Here is a 19,519-nt window from a genome sequence, read left to right on the forward strand (position 1 = left end):
AGGCAACATAGAACTACATTAGTTCCATGTTAAATTTTGGAATTATTCTGGGTTCGTTTGTCATTTTTTTACATTAATTGAGTTTCTGGTCATTTAATGTGCACAAGTCAAATTTGAACTACCAGCACATGCTCTCGTGCACCAAAGTTGGTTGAAAAATCACATTTGTGTCCTCGGGTGAATTTCTAGGTCCCATGCAAGAAATGAGAATAAAATTAAAACATCTGCGCATCGTGGCTCGGCCGAGAACATTGAGAAACTTGGTTTTAAAATTCTTGTAAATCCAAAACACGTCTGAAAATCATGAAACTTGGTATGGATGTCATGTCATGGTACTACCATGTTGTGGTAGAAAAAATGGCCGAATAGGAACAGATTTTGGTATAACTTCTTGCAGACCGAAGCTTCTCTCAAGAAGGCTCGTGGTTCTGAGAAGGAACGTGTCACCTTTGAGTGCGAAACGATATACGTTGTCCCCCTTGAGTTTATTTACAAAGGCGACATAGAACTACATGAGTGCCCTGTTAAATTTTGGAATTATTCTGGCTTCGTTTGGCCTTATTTACACATTAATTGAGTTTTTGGTCATTTAATGTGCATAATTCAAATTTGAACTACAAGCACATGCTCCCGTGCACCAAAGTTGGTTGAAAATCACATTTGTGTCCTCGGGTGAATTTCTACTCCCATGCAAAAAATGAGAATAAGATTCAAACATCTGGGCATCGTGGCTCGGTCAAGAACATTGAGAAACTTGGTTTTAAAATCATGAAACTTGGCATGGTGTCATGTCATGGTAGTACTATGCCGTGGTAAAAAAAATTGGCCGAATAGGAACAAATTTTGGTATAAGCTTCTTGCAAATCGGAGCTTCTCTCAAGAAGGCTCGTGGTTCTGGGAGGGAACATGTCACCTTTGTGTGCATAATTCAAATTTGAAATACAAGCACATGTTCCAGTGCACCAAAGTTGGTTGAAAAATCACATGTGTGTCCTCAGGTAAATTTCTAGGTTCCATGCAAGAAATGGGAATGAAATTCCAAAATTCTGGGCGTCGTGGTTGGATTGGAAACATTGAGAAACTTAGTTTTTTAATTCCTGTAAATCCAAAACACGCATGAAAATAATGAAACTTGGCTTGGTGCCATGACATGGCACCAACATGCTGTGGTAAATTTGCAGTCTGATTTGCGAAGGCGCACACATTAACAATCAACAAAGTCATTTTGGAACAAGTGTTGTCACGTTACAATCGGAAACACAAGTATTATTGAAACCGCGGGCGTTCTACTTACTAGTACCATTTACGTGCTGCCACGCGTCCCCATTTTTTATTAGCTAGGAGGCGCCATGCAGGGTAGCTATTTGAGTACGAGAGGCATGCGATCAAACCCCTGCGTGTGCTTATCAGGAGGAGAGCCCTTTGACCTCCATCTGCCGTCCACCTCTCTCCCAAGATCTCCATTAATGGCACCCGAGCCTCTGTTTAATGGCGTGGCTATGTCTCACTCGACTGAGATTTAAGAGAGAAAAAAGAAAATATGACAGCACAGATCTTGATGTAAGATCCGACGGACTTATATAGCATCTACTGCGACTTATAGCAAGACTGGTGAATATATAAGGACGATTTTTTTTATCAAAGAAGGGCTTGCCCCTTCCGATTTTCATTACTGAAAACCACCACAATTCACAAGAAGTTCAGCACAACTCCAGCCTAACACGAAGGACTAAAAGTACCAGATTGAAATCGCAACATCCCAAGAGGCCAACAAAGGCCAAACATCCACGCTAGAACCCAACATTTCACAACTGACGACACAATCGACATCCTAAACCGATTATTACATCAAAAGAAACCAGGAAAGTGAAGGAAGCCTAGAAGCAAGTAGAAGAACAACAACGCCAGGGTCGCCACAACAAGAGTTTTCTTCATTCCAGCCTCGCAAAATTGATCTTCCATAGAAAGATAAGGTGGTAGAGCACCGACGGCGAGCCTTCGTAGCCGCAGACGGGCACGGGGCATTTGTAGGGCGCGAGCGGACACACGCTCTGGTGATCGCGAGCTTGTGGTAAGTGACATAGAGCCCACAGCCTTCGTGCGGGCACTCCACCCTCACCGACGAAAGGACGGAGTCCACCGCCGTGTTCCGAACGTTGAAGCCACCGCCGCGCTCGCACTTCTGGCACTGCCCCTGGTTCCCGGGACGCTCGACACGGCAATCCGCGCAGGACAGGTGCCCTCCCTTGCACTGCAGAAATCAATCCAACAGCACATCAATCAAGAAACCTGCACCTTGCTCAATCAGCCGAACGGACAAGGTGTATTCGAACCTCATACACTGGACGCGTCAAGGGGCGGAGGCACAAGGGGAAGTGGAGCACGGTGAGGTCCATCGAGACCTTAGAGAGCTCCATCGTCGGGTCCTGTTCCTGTTCGGTCTGCATGATCGCTCCCTCCTCATGCACAACCATCCTTCAAGGTGCATTAAATCAACACATGCAAGTACTATCAAAAGAAGAGTCACGACATGCATGCATGCATTGTAATTAATGCATCGGTAAACGCAAATTATTGAAATATATCGAGTGCAGTGCTTTGATGTGTCGCGTCTACTCGTACATCAACGAGAAGTTTGATTATCCTCTCCCTCGCGGCCTTAACTGCACCTGCCTTTGGCTGTATGACATGTTTTCCACACACCTGTCGGGCCCACTTGTCATACACGCAAAGACAGGAACGTCCCTCCCTCGCCCATGAGCGTGGTGACTGGCAAGACTAGGAGAAGCTTTCGCTACACGCTCTCCCTCTCGCACGCGGTGGACATGCAGCAGTTCAATCGGTGCCAGATGGCCAGAAGCGTACTGTAGTACTCCTCTAGTGCAGTGGTACACCATCATTGTTCGACTTCCCGAAGAGGCGAAGAGCCAAGCGCAGCCCGGACGCTCGTGTGGCAGTTTCATGTGTAGAGTAGTCTAGATAGCGTGTACCGTGCCTGTAAGCTTAAAATCATTGGGGTCGGCTCCATGCTATGTGGCCGTCTCGAAGTTTTTTTTAAATTAAAATAGTCTTCTGGCCCTATCTGTCACCCTGGTGATTGTAGTTTGCATGCTCATCTGGTCAACACAGGAATATATATTTTAATTTGTTTTTTTCGAAAAGGGGGGACTCCCCGTCCTCTGCATCAGAACGATGCATACGGCCATATATATTTCAATTTGTGGTGGGTAAATGTTAGAGGTTGCAGCAAATATATTGTACATTGTGGGTCTTTCAGCCAAGTTTAGAGGCAAGCATGTGGGGCCAGTGCTATGATGTGTCGTGTCAACTCGTAGAACGAGGAGAAGCTTGATTTTACTACACGCCTTCTCCCTCGCCCATGCGCGTGGTTGCTCGCAAACGACGACATGCTTTTACTTAGTAGTAGTACTTCCACAACAAGCTATCCATCCCACCCGCGGTGGACGGACATGCAGCAGTGGATTCGACACTGTATAAGTAGTAGTAGTAACATCATTGTTTGTCTTCTTGAAGAGGCGAAGAGCCAAGCGCAAACCGAACGTTGCAGTTGCGAATATTGGAGCACGCATATAGCCAGGCTCTTGCATGAGACAAAATTGCTATGTGAGCCCACTATTGTACTAGTACGTACAACTACTTTCTAGTATAACCCTATGGTGCAAAATGAGTGAATCTGCACCGTAAATAAATACGTACTAGTTCTATTGTTTTCCTCTCCGAGGTGCACAATATTGAGTATACTGACTAGTCCCTTTTTGACACACATTTACGTTTTTTTGACACAGTACAAACGCAAGCGCTCATATACATGCGCATACACTCACCCCTATGAACGCACACACGCACAGCACTATCATCTTGAAATTTATGAAGTCACCATAGGCACCTCGTCGTCGACGGGTCCATAGGTGCTTGAATGCCAAGGAGGAAGAGGGTAGCCGTTCTCGAGACATTGAACGGTCAATGATGCATCCTCAATTACATACAGAGGGAATTATTTGGAGAAGCAGACTAGAGCCAGCACGATGTGAACGCAACAGAGTTTGGATTCTCATATAATAAAGGTGCCCCACCACTCCAATCCATCTACTCCCAAGTCTCTGCGCAACACTGCTCACTCCAATCCAAGACCAAGTGACCAGAAGCCACAAGCACCTATGGAGGCGATGGACACGAGCGGCAGTCGGCTGTGCCAAATCATCCAAGGCGCCGGCCTACGGCCCCGCACCGCGCAGCATTTCCAGACGGTGCTGGCGACCGCAGGCATCATCGCCCTCGCCGACGCCGGCTTCGCCTCTCGCATGGACGACATGATGGTCAACTCCATCCGCAAGTTCACCGCCGTTAAGAAGCACGCGGACGACCTTACCGTACTGCTCTAGCCCGCGTGCCCAGGCTCCTCATTGCCTGCCACCCTCATCGGCCTACATGGTGATGAACTCTTTCAAGCCCTGGTGGCCCTGCAGGTGCCGGAGGTCGTGACAAAGAATGTGCACCTCGAGGCCGCGCTCGCCGTGCAGCGCCTCGCCATGCAAGAAACCGTCAACCTGCACATCCACGTCTACAAGGAAATCATCTACATAGGCCACTACAAGGCAAACAAGGACAGAAAGACGTTGGCCTTCTTCCAGCGGCTGGAATCTTTGGACGCCATTGTTCAGAAGCACGTCGACCTGGCCACGAAAGCCGCTGCTACTTAGGCGCCGTTCGGTGGGCCGGCGCCCTGAGTAGAGGAGGTGGACGTCGTCGATGGATGCATCTCTTCTTCTTGCCTCCTGTAACTAGCACTGCATCGCCTCGTGGCCTTAATGTTTTATTAGTATAGTACTCCCTCCGTTCCGAAATATAAGTCTTTCTAAAGATTCCAGCAAGTGACTACTACATATGGAGCAAAATGAGTGAATCTACACTCTAAACTATGTCTTCATACATCTGTATGTTGTCTTCCATTTGAAGTACTCCCTCCTTTCCGGTTTATAGGGCTTATCTCAACATTTTAGTTTTTCCATTTTATAAGGCTCTGTTTGGTTGTTTCCCATCACATGTTCAGATTCCAAAGTGCATTAAATCATTGCATGCAAGTATTAAGAGAAAATTGACCAATGCATGTAATTTATGCATGCATGCATTGCAATTAATGCATTGGTAAACATACTTTTTTGAGGAAAACAACATTAATTTGGGTGCTTTTGCAAACTCCAAAAGGTATTCCACCACTCACCATCTACCTTGGTTGGTGAGATTTTTGAATTGAGCCTTATAAACCAGAAAGGGGGGAGTAGTATCTAAAAAGGCTTATATTTATGAACGGAGGGAGTATATGGCATTTTTTATTCCAGTCATAACATTTTCACTGTGAGGTGGGGCCGCAGTTGAGAAAACCCACCCAACCCACCGGGCGTCGGCCGAGTTTAGAGCAAGTACAATAAGGTGATGTAGGCGGGCTATAAGACATTAAATATTATATTCTTGCTTACTTGGAAGAGAGAGAAGAGGAGAGAGGAGAGAAGCGGGCTACTAGTTAACAGCCGGCTGCAGCACGTGCTCCTAGGTACTTTGTGAGAGAGTGGAATGGGCCATGTATCAACAAAGTAGTACATATTTATATCTAGCTATTGTACTTGTTGGCTATAAACTTGACTATATGTGACATGGCAACATCATATAGCCAGCAGTTGGCTATATTATTAACCATGCTCTTGGAGAGTAGAAGAGAGAAACAAGGGAGGAGGGCTAGCTGTAGCACGGACGCTGTTGTCAGATGGGACTCGTGTTTATAGAATAGGAGTATTGAGCACTCGTGCCTCTTTTTTTGAGGGAAAAATTAGTCGTATGTCTAGTACCACTAGTTTGGTGCGTGCGACCTATAGCTGTCATCACTTTAGGTCTACTTTTCGAACCGCGACTACGCTTCACAGTACATATTTTTCACGCATTTATCCTCCTATATGTACTCCTAGGCTATTTCCACGTGCTCCCATTCGCCGACATGTGGGACATAGAGCATCTGGGTCGTAGTGCATGCACGACTCGGAGCATATGCCGGGGTACTTTACATTTCAGACCTCACGAATTACATGCAAACCCCCCGCAGAAGAATAAATAAATCAATGAATTACTACATGAAACCGGATTATTTTCATGGAAACCGGAGCATGTTCATTTAATTTTGGACATAACACGTTTATAAAAAAATGACCGGACCTAAACCAGTCTATGGGCCTCTTTGATTTTTCCCGAACAAAGGGCCTCTTTGATTCGCAGGATACTGAAAACACGGGAATGGGGAAAGTATGATGGCGATGAACCAAGACGAGGAGAACTGTAACTCAGTTAGAGGTTAGAGTTGGATTCTAACCCTGAACTAACTCTAAACCAAAGATGTGTACGGATGGCAGGGTTAGATTGACAATAAATGCTCTATCTCAATCATTTGACTACTTTGGACCCTATTTTTAGTCAGACTAAAATAAGGACCTTGGATCCAAGCACCCTCTTGGTGTGGTCGGCTCTTCTATGGCCTCCTCCCGCTCACAATTGACATAAACGAACCATCTATACAATCAAGCATGCAAAACATGATAATTTTTACTTTGTCCATACAAATGAGATATCCCACTTAAACATACAAGTCGTCAATCAAGCTTCACAAAATAAAAAAACACTTCATGAAACAAAGAATGAGCTAACTCATCACGGAAGTTGTTCACGATAGGGAGGGAGCCCGGAGCCCCTCACGCATTGAGGGAGGAGCTCGCCATCGTTGCTCTGGAGGAAGGCTCTGTAGAGCCCAAGCCCCGGGAACCCCTCCGACGCCGGCCCTTGCGAGTTGAGGTCGACACCGGCATGGGTAGCAGGGCCGCTTGCCGCCGACTGGGAACTTAATCTTTGGTCCTCTAAAAATAATGCAAGCCTGTATCTAAATGTTGGAAATATGCCCTAGAGGCAATAATAAAATGGTTATTATTGTATTTCCTTGTTCATGATAATTGTCTATTATTCATGCTATAATTGTATTGACCGGAAACCGCAATACATGTGTGAATACATAGACCACAACATGTCCCTAGTGAGCCTCTAGTTGACTAGCTCATTGATCAACAGATGGTCATGGTTTTCTGACCATGGACATTGGATGTCATTGATAACGGGATCACATCATTAGGAGAATGATGTGATGGACAAGACCCAATCCTAAGCCTAGCACAAGATCTTGTAGTTTGTATGCTAAAGCTTTTCTAAATGTCATGTATCTTTTCCTTAGACCATGAGATTGTGCAACTCCCAGATACCATAGGAATACTTTGGGTGTACCAAACGTTACAACGTAACTGGGTGGCTATAAAGGTGCACTACGGGTATCTCCGAAAGTGTCTGTTGGGTTGGCACGAATCGAGACTGGGATTTGTCACTCCGTGTGACGGAGAGGTATGTCTGGGCCCACTCGGTAGGACATCATCATAATGTGCACAATGTGATCAAGGAGTTGATCACGGGGTGATGTGTTACGGAACGAGTAAAGAGACTTGCCGGTAACGAGATTGAACAAGGTATCGGGATACCGACGATCGAATCTCGGGCAAGTACTATACCGGTAGACAAAGGGAATTGTATACGGGATTGATTGAATCCTTGACATCGTGGTTCATCCGATGAGATCATCGTGGAACATGTGGGAGCCAACATGGGTATCCAGATCCCGCTGTTGGTTATTGACCGGAAAGTTGTCTCGGTCATGTCTGCATGGTTCCCGAACCCGTAGGGTCTACACACTTAAGGTTCAATGACGATAGGGTTATAGGGAAGGTATGTACGCGGTTACCGAATGTTATTCGGAGTCCCGTATGAGATCCCGGACATCACGAGGAGTCCCGGAATGGTCCGGAGGTGAAGATTGATATAATGGACGAAGGGTTTTGGAGTCCGGAAGTGTTCCGGAGGTACCGAGTGATGACCAGCATGACCAAAAGGTGTTTCGGGAGCCCCGACAAGTGTTGGGGGGGGGGCTTCATGGGCCAAGGGGAGGGGGCAAACCAGCCCACTAAGGGGCTATGCGCCCCCTCACCTATTCCCACGTTAGGGGGCTTGCGGCGCCCCATCTAAGGTTCCCACCTGCTGGCTTGGGGGCCAAGTCACCCAAAGGGGAGATCCCATCTGCCCTGGTCGCCGCCCCCTAGGGGAAACCCCAGGGCGCCTCCCCCTCTCACTTCCCCCTATATATAGTGGAGGTTTTGGGGCTGCCCAACACATTAGTCTCTCTCTCCCAAGGCGCAGGCCTACCTGTCTCCCTCCTCGTCTCTCGTAGTGTTTGGCGAATCCCTGCTGGAGTACCGCACTCCTCCACCACCACCACGCTGTCGTGCTGCTGCTGGACGGAGTCTTCCCCAACCTCTCCCTCTCTCCTTGCTGGATCAAGGCATGGAAGACGTCACCGGGTTGCACGTGTGTTGAACGCAGAGGCGCTGTTGTTCGGCACTTAGATCGGAATCGACCGCAATCTGAATCGCCACGAGTACGACTACCTCATTCGCGTTCTTGCAATGCTTCCGCTTAGCGATCTTCAAGGGTATGAAGATGCACTCCCTCTCTCTCTCTCTCGTTGCTAGTCTCTCCATAGATTGTTCTTGGTGATGCGTAGAAAATTTTGAATTTCTGCTACGTTCCCCAACACTAAAATACTTAGAAAGGTGAACTTAATCTTTGGGCCTCTAGAAATAATGCAAGCCTGAAACAGAAATACCTAGAAAGGTGAACTAAATCTTTGGGCCTCTAGAAATAATGCAAGCCTGAAACTTAAATACCTAGAAAGGTGAACTATATCTTTGGGCCTCGAGAAATAATGCAAGCCTGAAACTGAAATACCTAGAAAGGTGAACTAAATCTTTGGGCCTCTAGAAATAATGCAAGCCTGAAAATGAAATACCTAGAAAGGTGAACTGAATCTTTGGGCCTCTATAAATAATGCAAGCCTGAAACTCAAATACCTAGAAAGGTGAACTGAATCTTTGGGCCTCTAGAAACAATGCAAGCCTGAAATTGAAATACCAAGAAAGGTGAACTGAATCTTTGGGCCTCTACACATAATGCAAGCCTGAAATTGAAATACCTAGAAAGGTGACCTGAATCTTTGGGCCTCTAGAAAGATTTATTACCTCCTCAAGCAGCATCAAACAATTCCATGCGTGCACCAGAAATCTATAGCAAGTTTGATCAGGATCTACTTTTCCAAATCAGAATTAGCGCTAGAGCAAGCAAGATCAATGATATGGCTGTGAGACAGAGAAGGAATAAACAAACTCACCCCTCTCGCGACCTCCCTGGTAGATGCGCCGCTGCCGCGCACGACAGAGGGAGAAAAACGATTGGTGAAGGGGGAGCGGGGCGACCTTCGAAGGTCGGAGGGAGAGGGCGGCCGGAGTAGGGCGGCGGAGGCCGGAAGGAGAGGGCGGCCGGAGGAGAGAGAGGGCGAGCGGCGCTTGGGCGGGAGGCCCTATGGGGAACAGAGAGGAGTCGTGCGAGAGGGGGGTGGCGATCTGGTGCGGGCAGGTGAGATTTTTTTAGGGGAGCGATCTGGTGCGGGCAGGTGAGATTTTTTTAGTTCTCTTTTAGTGGGCCCAGGATAACTAACCAAATTAGAACCTCTCCGTCGGGCTAGTTTTTTTAGCTGGGTTAGAGCAAACTAGCTCAAACTAACCCCTCTTGTTTCGATAATTTGAGGCTATTTCAACCCAAACTAGCTCTAACTCAGGGATCCGAATAAAGAGGAGTGTTACTGTACATGCTACAGTGTGGACCGTAGCACATTGTTTTTTATGGCCATATCACCACACTATTGTTTTCTACTACTGGTTCACTGGGCTACCGTGGTTCGCACGGCTGGTTCACTGGGCTGCCGTGGTTCGCACTCCTCCGACCTGAGTAGTAGTCCCTCCGTTCCTAAATATAAGTCTTCGTAGATATTTTACTGTGGACCACATACGGATGTATACAGATGCATTTTATGTATAGATTCACTCATTTTTCTTTGTATGTGGTCCATAGTGAAATCTCTCCAAAGACTTATATTTAGGAACGGAGGGAGTAGTATAGTACTAGTATATACAGCATCATTCTTTGCTCCTTCTTACTACTCCGACATGTGGGAGAGCCAGCATCCGGGTCGACGTGTCATGCACCAGATTAAAGTGCGAAACGGAAGGGGGGCATCACCCTGGTGGGAGCACCAGTAATTCATGACTATAGTGAGTGGTCATATCACAAGTCTTTCCAGCAGTAACGCGCCGTCAAATTGCACAGCCCCACTCGCTCACCCTCCTCGCCTCTCTATCAAACCGCCTACCCGAAAACTACCGCGCGTACTGCCCGGGAAAAGCCCCGCCCTCAACTTTTAACTACGCGAAAATAGTTCGAGCTTGTTCGTTTCTATATAAATACAGTACTTACTGTATGTTTATTCACCTATGGGGTTGTTCAATGAATGGAGGGGCGGGGAGCACAAGTGAACAATACTACCTCTGTCCAGGTTTATTGGTCCCCATTGTATTTCGTGCCAAATTTTGACCATAGATTAAACTAAGAAAATGTTCACGCATGTCACCAAACATTATATTTTTCAAAACTATGTTCAAATACGAATCCAATCATAATTTTTCTTGACATGCATTAAAATTTTGTTAGTTAAATCTTTAGTCAAAATTTGGCACAAACTATAAAAGGGACCTATAAACCAGGACGGAGGTAGTACTGTAGTAGTACTAAGTAGGAGTCGCAGACTAGTCACCTTAAATAGAGAGTTTCTTTTCTTTAATGCCATGCACACAAATTGAAACGCTTGTTGTGGAGAGAAAAAAGATAATCACTCCACTATATATGGACGCAGGGGCCTGAGAGCTTGCTTTACTAGGGTTGCTCTCTTCATTCTCTCATCCTCTCTAGATATAAACAAGACATCGGTAGCGACATTTTCTCTCTGCTCACCGCTGGTCACAGATCCGGCCGGACCCCTTCGGCCGGTGTGTGTAGAGGACTAAAAGGTGCATTGTTCACGCGGTCATCGCCGCCGAGGGAGGAAACCCACAACTGCCGGAGGGGCCCGATCCTTTGCCCGTGCCGTTCTCTCCGACACAGTGTCGGCTCGGGAGGTCCTCCGACCCTTCTTCCTCCCTGTCATATTGTCCGCAGACCCGACCTACCGCCGCTGACATCCCGGCGACCCTCAGGTATAAGTTCTTGGAAAGCGGCCTTGCTCTAATGCCCCAGCTCCCCACGTGTCTGCATGTGCATCTTTTTCTACTCCCATCAGCTCTTCCAAAGCCACCTAAATTTTTAGTATTATTAGAGGTAAAGCAGATAGAAAGTGGCGGCTGGTGGACAAGTCAACAGAGTATGTCCATGATTAGATTTGCTGCCATCACATAGTAAAAGGTCTCCAAGATTAGATTTGCTGCCCTCACATAGTAAAAGGTCTCAGGATTAGATTTGCTGCCCTCACATAGTAAAAGGTCTCAGGATTAGATTGTTGCCCTCACATAGTAAAAGGTCTCAGGATTAGATTTGCTGCCCTCACATAGTAAAAGGCCTCCAAGATTAGATTTGCTGCCCTCACATAGTAAAAGGTCACCAGGATTAGGTTTGCTGCCCTCACATAGCGTGAACAAGCTCGGCATCACCACTTTATGCCTCCTTGTAGGTACATTGTGCTGATGCGTCCACTGTCGCATGTCCTTATACCAACCTTTTGCTGTTTTTTTTGCTGGTAAACCAACCTTTTGCTGTAAGGGCGCATGTAAAATGAAGCGATCACACTGTTACCTTAGGGACATGTCTAACCAGTGTTATTGTTAATCTAATGCCTCCAGTGATAAGATGCAATTAAACTGTGTTACAAATGGCACTCCTGCTGTTTTCCCCAGTATGATAAGTAAGTTGCTCCTTTACGCTGCTGAGTGTCCTGGTGTCCCCACGGTCCCATGCCCTTAAACCAACTCTTTAGCTGCTGTTGATTTACTGTGTCTGGTAAACAAGCAATGCCACCATTGAAGTAATCCCATATCCGAGGAATCTCATTGTTGATCGTAATGCTTCTGGTAACATGAAGCATTGCTGACGTTTTAAAATTTCTACTGTCCTTGCGTGATTGCCATGAACATAATTAAGATGCTTATTTTCATTTTGTATAGGTTTCGTATATTCTTATTGACTAGCAACTGTTTACTTTCTATCATTTTGTGCAGATAGGGATATCCATTTCACCTTGTCGCTATTGTGACCTTTTGGTGAACTGCACAAAACACTTTTTTTGGAATGAGTGTCTTGTGCAATTCAACTAAAATGTCACGTGGGCAACATCTCTCAATTTTGGCGGAACTGCACAAAATGGTTAAACTAAAGTGAAACCATGCTCTCATGTCTCCTTGTTTGTGCTATGCAAACATGTTGTGCAAACAGAAATACTCTACTACAGATGTTGTGACGGTCAAGAGCAACATCTCTCAATTTTGGTGGAACTGCACACAAAATGGTTCAACTAAAGCGAAATCATGCTCTCCTGTCTCCTTGTTTGTGCTATGCAAACATGCTGTGCAAACAGGAATACTCTACTACAGATGTTGTGACGGTCAAGAGCATTCGCCAAGTTCTTCGATTGTATGACATGGCTAGCCAAGATGGATTTAATCGCGATATTAACTTTATCAAAAGGCTCTAATGGGTTGGTTCTGAATCTTGCAAGCTGGGAATCAATGAGATGTGTAAGCATCTTTGTTGTACTTATTATTTGAATCTTATTTGTTGGTTCTGAATCTTGCAAGCTGGGATTCAATGAGACGTGTAGGCATCTTTGTTGTACTTATTATTTGGATCTTATTTGTTGGTTCTGAATCTTGCAAGCTGGGAATCAATGAGATGTGTAGGCATCTTCGTTGTACTTATTATTTGGAGCTTATTTGTTGGTTCTAAATCTTGCAAGTTGGGAAACACGACATGATGATGCAGAGGATAGCAACCATAACAAACAATTCAAACTTGGTAGTATTATCTTTGTGAAAGTGCGACAAATGTGTTGATCGTGTGCGTCCTGAGAATAATAATTCTAATTGTTGTGCATGTTGATCCTGTGGTACTGATAGAACGAGCCAATGCATTGCTTGTTTTAAGTATAAATTTCTATTAAAGCTAATTAAATTTAAGTAAAGTGACCACTAACTCCTGTTATTACATTACCAATACAGACCCGCTCATGAACCGACGTGTGGCTGGAGTAGGTTTCTAAATGGAGGCGTTTGAATGCGCCGAGGGTGCATCTTCTGTCGGGCGTGCAGCGGACGAGGGAGGGGTAGTAACTGAGGGGTAGTAACTATTGTCGCCTGTACACACTCAGCTTACTGTTGAATCCAGTTCCCCAAGAGCTGAAAAACGAACTGCTGCTGCCGCCTACACACTCGTTCACTCGAAGAGACTCCAATGGCGATCCGAGGGGTGATCATGCTGGATATGGACTTCAGGAAGGAGTTAGTTCGCCGTTCAGTCCTATGACTGCACCAAGTTGAATGTGATGTACACCAACGATACGGATTCGGTGAAGCTCTGCCTCACCTCAGTCCTATGGCTGCACCAGGTTCTGGAGCATTCGCCCGTTTCATCGGCAGCACCGACTGCACCTTCGCTACGGTGGAGAGAAGGAAGAACGCGATGATTCGGCCATCTTGTGCAACAAGCTTGTCAACATCCAGAAGCAATACAAGATCATCAGCAACGGGCAGGAGAAGGACTCCGTGGTTGACCTCGCTGAGACCATCATCGACCCCTGATACGCCAACATGAAAGAAGACGACCTGAACACGTGGGAGGTACCTCCGAATCTAGCCTACATAACCTATGCGGCCAAGGACGCATATGCATGCTACGACATGTACAGGGAGATCTTGGACATGAGGGCGTGTCTGCTTCCCGTAACCGACAATTACACGGACAGCCGCAGCGTCATGATCAAGCATGCCAGGAAGGTCTAGATGTTGTACTTTATCTATTTATAAACACCTTTATCATATGAGTGTTTCATGCATTAGCCTATGTGTCATAATTATCTGTTTTGTCCGAAATATTTCTTTTAAGAACCCATTAACCTGATTGCTTTTTTTAGTGGCTATTTGCTAATGTATGTAAACTAGTTCACTTGTCCGTAAAAAAAACTAGTTCACTTGGCTGTCGTGCTTTGAATCTCCTTCCTCACAACATATTCCTCTCCTCAGGTGGACCCAGCAGGTCTCTGAATTTTCTCCCACTTTCTTTTTCGATGTAAACTGAATTTTCTCCTAGTACTTTCCCCTAGAACCAACTCAACTGTCCCACGTCTAGCCTAAAAATTAATAATACCCCGCGTACTATTTACTCATCAAATTAAAATGATATTTTATTTCGTAAGTTGAAAGTTCTTACAAAATAATAATAATAATTGTTTATATATAACTTGCCAAGTTAACTCCTAGTGATTGCGTACATAAGCTTGCAAAGATTTTACTGACGTGCAATCATGTGTTTATGTTTTTATAACATTTCTCCGTCTAGCCCAACATGATATTTTCACCCAGCCCAACAAGTCCGCGGACTTCGAGAAAAATGCAAATGGGATTTAAACGGGATGCATAGATGCTACATCATTGTTTCACCCAGCCCACCAAATGGACTAAAAAAACAAATGGACTGGCTGACATGTGGGCCAGTAGGTGAAGCCTAAGAAGGCGTTGGATTTACACCCAACGGCCGGCATTCTTCTTCAATCTCTCGTCTTCTTCCCCCAGCGCTGCCGGAACCGCCTGCTCCAGCCTTCGGCGTCTAGCGGTGTTGTTTTGCGCTCCTCAATGAAACGCTACCCCGCCGACGGCCAGGCCATCCCTCCACTCTGCACCTCCTGTTATTCTCTGCCGAGTGTAGGCCCATCCCGCACCCGAACCAGTCAAGTTTCCCACTCCTCTCCATCTGCGACTCCACTTCCGCGTCTTCCCCGTCTCCGGGTCATTCCAGTCTGGGGCCTTGCCGTCGTCCACCGCTTCGGTGCGCTCGGCGCGGCGTAGTCAACATACGAGAGTCATCGGAAGAGGACTGTACGTGGAGAGCCTGATGGCTGGGACCCACGAGGTCCATGGTCGCACGCAAGGAAAGTTCCTCCTTATTATGCACAGTACGTGAACTGTACGTGGAAAGGGCTTCTGTATTTCGCGAAAAAAACGTCCCCCCCCCCCCGCTGACAGGTCGAACCCACCAACTATATCTTTGCACGCAAGGAAGTGCCTCCTTATTACGCACCAAAAAATGAATACCCCCTGCTAGCTGGGACCCACCATAGTGGGTGGCTGACTTGTGGGCCTACTAAGTTGACGAGGATTGAGGGCTTTGTCAACTTAGTCAATATGAACGATTCTAGCTCCAGTGACCGTATGATGTCCATCCAACGGCCATAGTGGTTCTTCAACATCTGGTCTTCTTGCTCTAGCCGCCCAAAGAAGCGCCGGTCGTGCCGCGTGCTCCTGCCTCTCGTGGCCGGCTGTGATGCCGCGGAGGCCTCACCGCCCCTTACTACTCCCACCGCTGGCCCAGGGTATCCCTCTACTCACCCACACCCCCTGTTATTCTGCGGCGACAGCAGCCTCACGCCGCAGCCGAACCAGTGAACCCTTGTACTCCTCTCTGCGTGGGCATCCACTACCGCGTCTTCCCCGGCTCCTCGTCATCCCCTTCCTAGGCCTCGCCGTCGTCCACCGCCTTGGTGCTCTCGGTGCGGCGTGGTCAATGTGGTCAACGACCGACTTCCATCGAAAGAGTACTGTACGTGGAGAGGCTGACAGCTGGGTCCAAGGCCACAACCCAGTTTTTTTGTGATTTGCCAAGTAAGTCGCTTTGTCAGGCCTGTTGGGCTGCAAATCTTTCAAGACGAGGAGAGCTTCATTCGGCTGGCCGAGAAAATGACCTATCAGTAATGAGAAATGGGCTATACATTTTTAAAACACATCAAACCGGCAATTAGTTTCAAATATCTTTTTTTCATTTCGAGATTTTAAATTACATTAATTTTTATCCATGGAGAATTTGTTGGATTTTATATTGATATACATTTATTTTTTAAATCAGTTTGAATGTGAGTTAAAATTTCGGGATTAAAAACAGTTCGGAATATGCAAAATTTCGTATAATTTTTTAACCGTGGCCACTATATGGGTTGTAATGCTAACAAAAAGAATATGGGCTCCAAACAAAACCTTAAGAATTAGCAAATGGGCTGTAAATTATTAGAAAAATGGCAGATGGGCTGTATGCCGTTTTCCACAGATTTGAGGCTTTCCTAAAAAAGGTTGACGCACAAGCAATGACTGTTGGATGGCCATCCAACGGCCGTCGTGCTTCTTCAATCTCTGATCTTCCTGCTCCAGCCGCTCAAACAAGTGCCGGCGGGACTGCCTGCTCCCTCCTCCCCGTGGCCGGCTGTGCTGCCGCGCAGGCCTCACCGCCCCACCGTACTCCCATCGCTGGCCTAGCCATCCCTCTACTCACCCACACCTGCTGTTATTCTCCGGCGACGGCAGACGAACCAGTAAACCCTCGTTCATTCGTACTCCCCTCCACATGAGAAACAACTGCAGAGTCTTCCCTGCCTCCATGTCGTTCCCTTCCTAGGCCTCACTGTCATCCACCGCCCTGGTGCTCTTGGCGCGGCCTGGTCAACATGGTCAACGACCGACATGCATCTGAAGTGGACTGTACATGGAGAGGCCGACAGCTGGGTCCACGGCCGCACGCAAGGAAATGCCTCCTTATTACGCGCAAAATAATGATTCCTCCACCTGACATCGGGGACCCACCGAAAGGTCCTCAATATTTCACGAAAAAACGTTACCACCGCTGACAGCGCAGACCCACCAGCTATATCTACGCACGCAAGGAAGTGCCTCCTTATTACGCACAAAAAAAATTAATACTCCCCCTGTTAGCTGGGACCCAAAATAGTGGCAGGCTGACTTGTGGGCCTACTAAGTTGACGGGGACTGAGGGCTTTGTCAACTTAGTCAATATGCACGATTCTAGCTCCAGTGACCATACGATGTCCATCCAACGGCCGTAGTGCTTCTTCAACCTCCGGTCTTCTTGCTCCAGCCTCCCAAACCAGCGCCGGTCGTGCCTCGTGCTCCTGCCTCCCGTGGTTGGCTGCGATGCGGCGAAGGCCTCACCGCCCCCTACTACTCCCACCGCTAGCCAGGCCATCCCTCTACTCACCCACACCCCCTATTATTCTGCGGCGACAGTAGCCTCACACCGCAGCGAACCAGTGAACCTCGTACTCCTCTACGCATGGGCATCCACTGTCGTGTCTTCCCCGGCTCCGCGTCGTCCCCTTCCTAGGCCTCACCGTCGTCCACCGCCCTGGTGCTCTCGGCGCGGCGTGGTCAACATGGTCAAGGAACGGCTTCCATCGGACATGGACTGTAGGTCGAGAGGCTGACAGCTGGGTCTATGGCCGCAGCAAGGAAGTGCCTCCTTATTACGCGCAAAATAATTATTCCTCCACCTGAAAGCGGGGACCATCGAATGGGCCACCATATTTCGTGAAAAAAACGTTTCCCCCTGACTGCTGGGACCCACCAGCTACATCTTCACACGTAAGGAAGTGCGTCCGGCAAAAAAAAACGATTCGCCCCGCTGACTGCTGGGACCCACCAGCTACATCTTCGCACGCAAGGAAGTGCCTGACAGTCGGGACCCACCTGGTCGAAGCCTACGTAGCGTTGTCATTCTGGTCGCGAACATGTACCTACATACTGGTCAATGTAGAGGCACGCACATGTCGTAGATGTAGAGGCGCGCATGTAGCATGTACACGTACGTACAACGGCGAGGGTGCAAGAAAGAAAATACGGCCACGTACGTACATACGGGCAGGGTCTCGAACGCCTACTCACGCATATGTACATGGCTGGGTCGGAATGGAGAAACAACGTCATCGTCGTGTTCATGGGGAGCCAACCGGCTGGGTTGGAATAGAATGCATGGTCGTGTTCATCGGGAGGGCTTGGACGGAACAGGCAATGGAAACGAGGCCTGGCGTACCGCACAACAGAGGAAACGGCCTTGTGTTCGACCGGCCATGTTCGAAACGGGGTCCTGTTGATCCGGAGGGGCCTGGCGTACCGCAAAGCAGAGGAAATGGACCTCCTACGGTTGAAACGGGGGTCATGTTGATCGGGAGGGGTGTGATGTACCACAAAACGGACGAAACGGACTTGTGTTGGAGCGCTACGGTCGAAACGGGGGGGGGGGGGTGTGGCATACCACAAAACGGGACTCCACGGGATACTGTTCATCTCCACCGTCGACCTCCTCCAGCCTCCACGGGCTACGGTCGACCTCCTCCAGCCTCCATGGGCTCCTGTTCATCCATCCTCCACCACGCGCTACTCCACCGGCTACTGTTCAACCACCCCTCCACAGGCACCCCTCCACCGTCTACTATTCATCCAGGCCTCCACACCACGGGGTCCTATTCAACCACCCCTCCACGGCCACCCCTCCATCGTCTACTGTTCATCCAGCCCTCCACACCACGGGTTCCTGTTTATCCAGAGGTAACGCCACCGCTCACTGTTCATCCAACCCCCCCCCCACGCAACGCTCACTGTTCATCCCAGAGGCAGCATCGATCGGCTTCAGTTAGCAGCAGTAGCGCAGGAATTGCTCCATCGGGTTCAGTTAACAGCCATCGATCGATGGCTCGGGTTCAGTAATGCGTAGCCTGCAGTGCAATCGCTCGGGTTCAGTTAGAGCCCAACGCCTCGCTTGGCTTCAGTTAGAGCCAACGCCTCGCACACACGCGCGTACGTACGAGAGAAACGCGCATCGCTCCGCCCCGACCTACCACCGTAACCAGCAACTCCCTGAAATTTTCCTCCCCCTCGCTTCTACCACGGTTTTTCCGTCATGGACAGCACAAAGAATATCATGTAGCTACGTCTCCGGCCTGCCCAGGACGAAAAGCCCATTTTCTGTCATGATTTTTTGTCATAGAAGTAGGAGCCCACCACATCTATGATGATACCGGGTTTTGTCACAATTATCGTCATAGAAGTGTCATATGTATGATAGAAAAAAAATTCGTTCGGCCCAAAATGTCACGGATGTGTCTTTTTTTTGTAGTGCTCCATCATTGTCATATTGCTTTTTGCATGATCATGTAGTTGACATTGTATTTGTGGCAAGTCCACCCTCATAATTTTCATACATGTCACTCTTGATTCATTGCATATCCCGGTACACCGCCGCAGGCATTCATATAGAGTCATATTTTGTTCTAAGTGTTGAGTTGTAATCCTCGAGTTGTAAATTAATAAAAGTGTGATGATCTTCATTATTAGAGTATTGTCCCAAGTGAGGAAAGGATGATGAAGACTATGATTCCCCCACAAGTCAGGATGAGACTTCGGACTTTAAAATAAAATAAAAAGAGGCCAAAGAG

This window comes from Triticum aestivum, chromosome 4B (assembly GCF_018294505.1).
Source record: "Triticum aestivum cultivar Chinese Spring chromosome 4B, IWGSC CS RefSeq v2.1, whole genome shotgun sequence".
Classification (NCBI taxonomy): domain Eukaryota; kingdom Viridiplantae; phylum Streptophyta; class Magnoliopsida; order Poales; family Poaceae; genus Triticum; species Triticum aestivum.